We start from the raw sequence: 8,458 nt of genomic DNA, 5'->3' as shown, positions 1-8,458 counted from the left end.
TAAATAATTTATAATTTTAATATAATAATAAAAATACCATGTATATGTACATAAAAGATTAATCATCAAATTAGTCACTATGTATTTGTCTATGAATATATGTATTGTTTAACTCATTTTCAATGCATATTTTATATTTTAAAAAATTGTCGGTTCAAAATTTTCACAAAATAATTATGTTGATAATATAGATCTAAATCAACAATTAACCCTCAATCAAGATTTAATTTGCTTGTCACAAGTACAAATCAATAAAAATCGAGAGTATTTAAATCTCAGGTCGTCTCTCAAAGAAATTGCAGAAAAGTATGTATGCTATTGGTTATGAGAATTTTGGGGGTTTTTTTGGTATGATGAACAAGAAAGTAAATCAAACAAGGAAAATGACAATCAATTAATATAGAAAACCTTGGCTAAGGGTGAAAACTAGAAGTCCTATCCTCATTATCATCTTCCATTGTAATGGTAATTGTCTATTACTCCCACTTAGTTAACTTCTAACAATTGAAAGAAAGTCAAGTGAAGATAATTGGCTATAGTCCACAGATCCTAATCAAATTCTAGGGAATGACTAGCTTTAGTGGAATTCAAACCAACTAAAAACCTTTATTTACCAATCAATATTAGATTTTGACAATTCAAAAATCTCCAATTTCTCAACCCCAAAATTAAGGATGCTAAAATCTACTCTAAATTAAAATATATATTTTTATATATTTTTTATATGCAAACTTAATTTGGTAGCTCATTTTTGTTATACAAGGTAGCATAGTGGATATAATGATATAATAATAATTATATTAATGTTCACGTAAATAAAAAGCAATTCTACTAGGTAGACAATGGAGGTTTTTAACAACATGAACAATGGGCTGCACTCGCAAACCCAATAACATCTTTACTTATTTTTATCTTTACCAATCCAAAATCCAAGTTTCACCACAACCATTTTACCGCTGCAGCCCCTATGACAATGCTCATATCATTACCGCTTTCCCTGTGACGCCGCTCACTGTCGCCGACACGAAGCTTCTCAACGCCGCATTCGTCTATCATCACCGCAACGAAGCCACCTTCTCCTTTTCTATTCTCCTGCTGCCCCGAAGCACCTTTGCCCAGCATCCTCCCCAATGCTGCATTCTTGCCCAGCGTGGTCACTGCCGTAGCCTCGAACTAGCACCAATCGTCCTCCCTGCAATGCGTCTTCAATAGCCAAGCCCAACCCAGTCTGTCCCTGTGTTTGTATCGCGTTCATACCTATTTCTTTTTTCAAATCATATATTGGAGGGAGAAGAAATTGGGGGTTTTCTTTGAGTGGTGTTTAATAATGAACATCCACATCTTAGTAAAAAAAACCATCCGCATACATAGTAAAATGAATATCGTGCAGAACATGTGCATGTTGAATCAAGCAAATCAAGTAAAATATCAACGGTATACCCAAATAAATATCTACTTTAGAATGAAAAGAACTATCCACATACATAGTAAAATGAACATCTGACTTGGTTAATAAAAAAAAGTAACGAGAGCACTGGAATTGCCATACAACAACGACGACAATGGCATAGGATTGCAAGAGAGCGGTTGCGGCAAAATAAAAAAAAATTTAAATTATGATTAAATATAATTAATTTAAAATATAATTTTTAAAATTAAAATTAATTTTTTTTAATCAATTGTTTAAGTTATGTTGTTCAGAAGAAGTGTTGTTTCCTTAATCCTTATATTTTTCAATAAAAAAGTGGTCTGGCACGCTAGTTCACATACATATCAATAATCAATACACACACGCACGGGGCTAGCAAGCTACTACAACAGGAACATGCATGTAAATCCAAGTGAGAGAGTGATAATGAATCCCCAACTACTGGTCCCAACTCCAGTTGCATGAGTGGAATAAACTTGTTTGATTTGTTGTTTATCATCGTTTGAGAGCTGCACCTTCCTCTGGTTTTGAGGCAAAATATAAGGATACATAACCGATTCATTGTGAGAGGAATGTGAAAGCCCAAGAAGATGCTCTATCTGGTGCATCGCCACAGCACCCAAGTCAATCACCCCATCCTCTAGCGTTGACCTGTTAAGTTTAATGGTGTCATTGGGAAGTGCCCAGTACTTGGTACCATTTAAAACCATATACCCAACAGCAATATCACCATCGTTAGAAGCAAGTTCTATAACGCTACCCCCTACCACCTCATCACCCACCGTCTTGTTGTCGAAGATTTTGAATACAATCTTGATGTTTGCGTTATCATATCTGACACAGAATAATTATTAATTAGTTTGTTATTATCATTTCAACATCGTCGTTAAAATTTTATTTAGCTTAATTAGCTTGTTTAATTGATGGGAAAATATGAGGAGCCAATGGAATATTTATACAATGTGTACAATAGAAGTTTAGAGAGTATTAGAGATATAATCATTAGTGTTACCTTTTCCTATCAGCTGAAACTTTTGGGATGAGTGGTATCATGCATGGTATTAGAGCGCTAGATCCGAAAAGTCAAGAGTTCGAGTCTTGGTAAATTCCAAAATCAATTTAAGCTTTTGGGAAGATGTTTATTATCGTTAGTACTCGAATGGTTATTCTACATAGTATGGGAGATGTTCATTTTGTAACTCAATAACCCATTGTACATATTGTACAAATAGTCCATTGTCTCCCTAGTGGGATCCTTGATGGGAAAATATGAGGAGCCAATGGAATATTTTAAAAATAAACATATTTCAAAAATAATAAAAAAATCTGACCATTATAGTTTAAAATTATTTTATTTTATTAAAAATTATATTCTTTTATTTTTTTAATTACTGTTTGGATAACTGAATAATATTAAAAATAATAAACGTGTAATTTATAAATATTAAATTAAATAAAATATTTTTACATAATTTTATTTTGAGAAAGTCTATGGGCCAACACTTTTATTAAAATTTGGCCAACACTTAACCAGTAAAAGAAAAGTGAGTAATCTTACACCATTGGATGAAATCTCACACCATTAAAAATATCAATCATAAATTATTGATGACTACAAATCATAAAATTTGCTGCCCTAGTACTTCTCTTTTATTTTTAGTAATACCCTATCAAAAGATTTTTAGTACCTTGTATTTGTAAATGTTAGGTTCACCACCGTTGATATAGCTTCTGACCACCACTTGAACGAGTCTCTAAACACAGCGGTGAAGTTCTCTGGGACCTCGTTCTTGGGGTGAAAACCATAGGTGAGATTGGTGCAGTAAGAGAACCAGTTTCCTTTAGGCCACGACACGTTGTTGTTTGGGGAGAGAGTGTACGTCAAATTCACATCAGGAACGGCGCACCAGAGAAGCAAAAGCTGCTGGAGAGTGTCGTTGTTAAAATAACCGATGACAGGAAGATTGAAGAAGGTCTGATAGGATCTGATGGCAGAAACCATGTCGTTGTCCATTAGATCTGTGTAATTGTCGGAGTCTTGGATGTAACCATAGTCGTTGAGATACTGTTTGAGAAAATGGAAGCCCTCAATTTTCTCCGGTGGTGCATCTGGTGGTGGGAGAGGGAGATTAATGGTTTGGTGTGTCGAATTTTTCGAGGTTTCTTTTATTATTTCATGTATGAACTTCTTGATTATACTCTTGGCAAAAGGACTTTTGAACACTCTTCTTAAAAGAGCAGGTACTGATGACTGAGATACAGATTTGTCCACGAGGACAGTGAAGAAGAGGAAGAAGAGTAAGAGTGTGGGGAGACATGTTCTCATATTGATGGCCATTACTTCTTGGGGGTGAGGATTTGAGGAACTGTGAGCACACATAAGATGTATAACACAAGTAGCGAGAGAATAATATATATAGAGGAAGAAGATGAACAAATTCCCGTTCTTATTTCAGTATGGAACTTAATCTTCTTTTTTTTCATTTTAAAAGGAAGATTATTTAAAAAAAAATTGCAGGTAAATCAATTAATTAAATCAAAGGCCATTTAAATTTATGTGAATCACCCAAAGCAAAAAACGTATAATAAAGAGTTTAGCTTTATACTATAAATAGTAAGTTAACTATGTTTTATTAGAATTTAATGTAATTCTAGTTAAAGTATTTTTCGATTAAAATTATCTGTTTTAGGTGATTGTTGTATTCTAAAGTATTATGATTCTAAGAGAATTTTTTCAATATCATGAGGCCCCATCGCTGTATCACGAACATGAGAAGGCAGCATAGTATGCCATTAGATGATAGGATTATAGCAATCACAACGAGCAATGTACCACTATATTTACTGTACAAGTGGGTCCCGTCGACACTAACTAGAGGTTTGCAATGTCAGAAGGCCACGATACATGGTGGGAATGTCCAAAAAAGACAGTAAAAATAAGCATGCGACTTATCGACTTGCCCACCCACTCACACAATACTCGTACTCAACACTGCAATACTACCAGACATTGTCATCTGCACACCTAATTATAGGCAGTATGAAGGCCGAGATCACATGGTAATCAAGCCTCCTGTGATCACTGGATATCGAAGTGGCCAGATAAGTATGCGGTCCATTGTACCGTTTTACCTCCCAAATACCTCTGCGCTGGCAGAGACTGATACGAATTAACCATGTGCATCCGTTGTCAAATTCCTTATACTTTTCATGGTACTTGCAATAATTGGATTCCAACACTTTATACTCAACCCCACGATAGATACTATAAGTCTTCCCGTTTAGCATGGCCTCCTCTTTATCCTGAAACTGCTGACCGACTTAGAACTCAGTTAGTCCTCCTATTTTCTGTGTGTCTTTGGCCCCAAATCCGACAGGCACGCTAGGTACCCCTGCTGTCTCATGGTATCCAAGTCCAAAGTTGAAAAGTGTAGGAAGTACTGCTGAGTTTCTGAACTAGCTACTCCACCACCTCCAACTGGAGTACTCCTCGCTATGTCATCATCGCTATCATCGGCAATCGTGGCGGGCTCCACATCATCATCATCATCATCATCATCATCATCATGCAGTGCATCTTCCACACTATTCAGTGCTCCACCCTGTCGGGAATCCGGTACCACATCAGGAGTACTGGCCATCGCAATCACAACATCACCGAAGAGTCTAGTGTCACCTACTCCATCACGAGTGCGGTTTAGATCAGCAACGAAGGACGGGGAGGCAACCAAAACTGCCTCTGGCTTAATTACAGGCACAAAAGAAGAGGCACCAACGTCACTACAAGAAAAAGCAATATTTGTAACCAAAAAAATGTTACAAAAACTTGGAATTTTGAAACAAAAGGAATTTGTAACAAAAAAAGGACCGTTGCAGTATGTCCCGTTACAAAAAAATTTTGTAACAAAAAATGAAATTGTTACAATTTAAAGTAATATTTTATAACAAATTTTTTTGATACAAAAATCAAAATTCGTTACAAAAGTGGTAACAAATTTTAATCTTCAAAATATTTTTGGTGACAATATATTTTTTCCTATCATAAAATTTTGTTACAAAATATAACTTGATTTTGTAACATTTTGTTTTCTTTAGTTACAAAAGCACAATATTTATTTTGTAACAAATTTTTTTAATACAAATTACATACATAATTTACCAAATTATTGTTTTAATTAATTGATATATTAACTATTTTACTGAGCAAGCCAACATTTATATAATATGTAAAAATATAGATAATTCAAACATGCTTCATTTAACTAAAATTATTTTAAAATAAAATAACATTAATATCTACATTGATTAGTTCTACAAATTATATTTTTTATACACATTCAACCAAAAGTTAAAAGTCTAACATAGATTAGTGTCTCTATGAATCAAAATATTCTTGAGTCTTTTAGGTAGCATGTTGTCATTATTTTAGCACTCCTGTAAATAAGAAAAATCGAAACAAAAAATTAGAAACAACATATAACACCAATTACAATTTTTTTTCATTAACTTTTATTCAAAATTTAAAAAAAAAAATTTGGCAGAATCTCCCCTAAAACTTGGATATTTCCACCATCTATGGTTCCATCAATAACAACCAATTCATTACTTATTTCTCAGCTAATACACAACCAAATTTATCAAACCAAATAATAGAACTTTTGTCATTTATTAACCATGACACAAGTAAAATGTAATAAATAGATCCATATACAATTAAACTATACTAATAATATATGATCATCTATGAATACGAATTAAAACCATAAGTAATTTTAGGAGCACCTTTAATTATCTAGTTTCTTTCATTGTGAAAGAGCGCTATAAAAGAGTTCACAATGGCTTGTTAGGCTTCCAATTGAGCTTCCATTCGAGCTAATTCTTTCTCTTGCCGTGTTCGATGCTCTACAAGTTTTTCTTTGAACACATCTATTACATAAGCAAAATTCAACTTAAAAATTCAATAAATAAATTCAATTCATTGTATCTACCAAACAAGTTAAATATATCCTCTAATTTGATGTCCTTTGTCTAAGTTATCACATACTTAAATGATTCAGTTAGATCATTTACATGAACAAATAAAGAACTTTTTTTTTGTATAATTATTCATTGATAAACAGTAAATGCTACCTTGCAAGGAATTCATTGCAGTTGCTACACAAGCTGGATTTGCAAAATCCACAAACAAAGAATAAGATGATCTCCAAACGCTACAATGAACATGCATTTCAACGTAAAAGAAGTCCTAGTGAATTTTAACTAATATCCACACACTCAAAATTAGAGAAGCTAATAATATTACCTACAATACACTTACATGTTTGGATTCTTTACTCACAAGCCTCACTTCTCTATATCCAACAAAAGGGCGAAAAATGTCTAAGATAACATCAAGAAATGTGAAAAACTGAATTAAAACTAAAGGAAGGCTCATAAAACAAAAGTAAATAACAGAATTGAATCATAAATCGATGCATCTGCAGAAAAAAGAATACAGGCCACTTTCCTTCTTTTGCTATCAAAAGGGAGACCTTCAACATATGAAGTACTTGAAGCATCCGGAGGTAAAGGAACTGTTTCTAGCCCTGGCCTAGAAACTGCATCTCCTGCTAGTTGACCACCATAGCGGCAACGGTTTCTTCCGACAATGACTCCTTCTCCCGCGAGCTTCAACGATGGCAGTGGCAGAACGGAACGACGGTGACGCTAACGGCGCAGTCGCAAACCCCTCTCGCGTGTTCTGTTCCTCACATCAACGGTGGCTCAGCAACAAATTCGCGGGCTCCCTCTCTCCTTTCGCTAGCTCGCACCGTTGACTGTCTCCTCGCGGCTCCACGATGGCGATGATGGTGAGCCTGCAGCAGACGCGACGGTAGCTCTCTCTCCCTCGGCGATCTCTGGCCCGGCCCTTGGCTCTTCTCTCCACGCATCTTCTCCTGGCAGAATCGACGGTAACGGCGATGCGTCTGACAGAAGCAGTAATCTCCTTTTCTGACGGCGACATCCCCCCTTCTCCTATCTTCCTTCTCCTGGCACAGCTCTCCCTTGAGCCTTCTCTCTTTCTTCTCTATTTTGTGTGTGTTAGGTTAAAGGGGAAAGGGTAAGGTTTCTGATTTGGAAAATTTTAAATTATTAAAATTTTAAATTCTAAATAAAAAAATATTTAAATATTTGTGAAAATTATATGGGTTTTAATTAATTTTAAATTTAAAATCTCATCACTTTGATTTAATTACTTTTTGGTAAATAATTTTTTGAAAATAAAACCATGAATAACTATAATAAATCACAAATAATTTATTATTTATTTTCTATCAATCAGGGATCTTACAAGCTTAATGATGAGTGTTGAGTTATGGTGGGTTTAGGACTAGTAGAGGAAAGAAAAAAATCAGATCTCTATATTTTGTTTTTTAGGGAGTTTTTCAAAAAATTTTATGAAAATTATATGAATTCTAATTAATTTTAAACTCAAAATCTCATGACTTTGATTTAATTGTTTTTTGGTAAATAATTTTTTAAAAATAAAACTATGAATAACTATAATAAATCATAAATAGTTTATTATTTATTTTCTAACAATCGGGGGTCTTACAGGCTTAATGATGAGTGTTGGGTTATGGTGGGTTTAGGACTAATAGTCTAGTAGAGGGAGGGAAAAAATCAGAGCTCTATATTTTATTCTTGTGAGAGTTTTTTAAAAATTTGTTTAAGTATAAAAATATGTTAATTTTAAAGTGGTAATGAAACAAAAAATAATATTTATTATAAATTTATTTTAAATAAGAGAAGAAGGGTGACCCAGTGAAGCAGCAATGACGATTTTGCCTTCTGCAATGAGATGGTGACCATGAGTGTGAGAGGTGGAGCCGTGGAGACAGTGAGAGTGGACGAGGACGGGAACATCAGAATGAAGAGTGAAAATGAGGGTTAGAATTAGGATTTTTACTTTTTACATTTGTTTTTATTTTTAAATTTTAACTATTTTTATTTATGATTAATAATTAACTTTTTAATTTAAAAAATTAA

General features: G+C 33.9%; 1 long non-coding RNA gene across 1 annotated transcript in view; it reads right to left on the bottom strand.

Moving 5' to 3' along the window:
- Positions 1-7,351, bottom strand: part of LOC110271868 — a 15,836-nt gene extending 8,485 nt beyond the window's left edge. Inside the window, exons 1-2 of the long non-coding RNA XR_002362700.1 lie at positions 7,051-7,351; positions 6,700-6,702 (exon numbers count right to left, since the gene is read on the bottom strand). This is a non-coding gene — a long non-coding RNA (uncharacterized LOC110271868). The remainder of the gene's footprint in view (positions 1-6,699; positions 6,703-7,050) is intronic.

This window comes from Arachis ipaensis, chromosome B05 (assembly GCF_000816755.2).
Source record: "Arachis ipaensis cultivar K30076 chromosome B05, Araip1.1, whole genome shotgun sequence".
Taxonomy (NCBI): Eukaryota; Viridiplantae; Streptophyta; class Magnoliopsida; order Fabales; family Fabaceae; genus Arachis; species Arachis ipaensis.
This window is presented reverse-complemented; position numbering and strand designations above follow the sequence as displayed.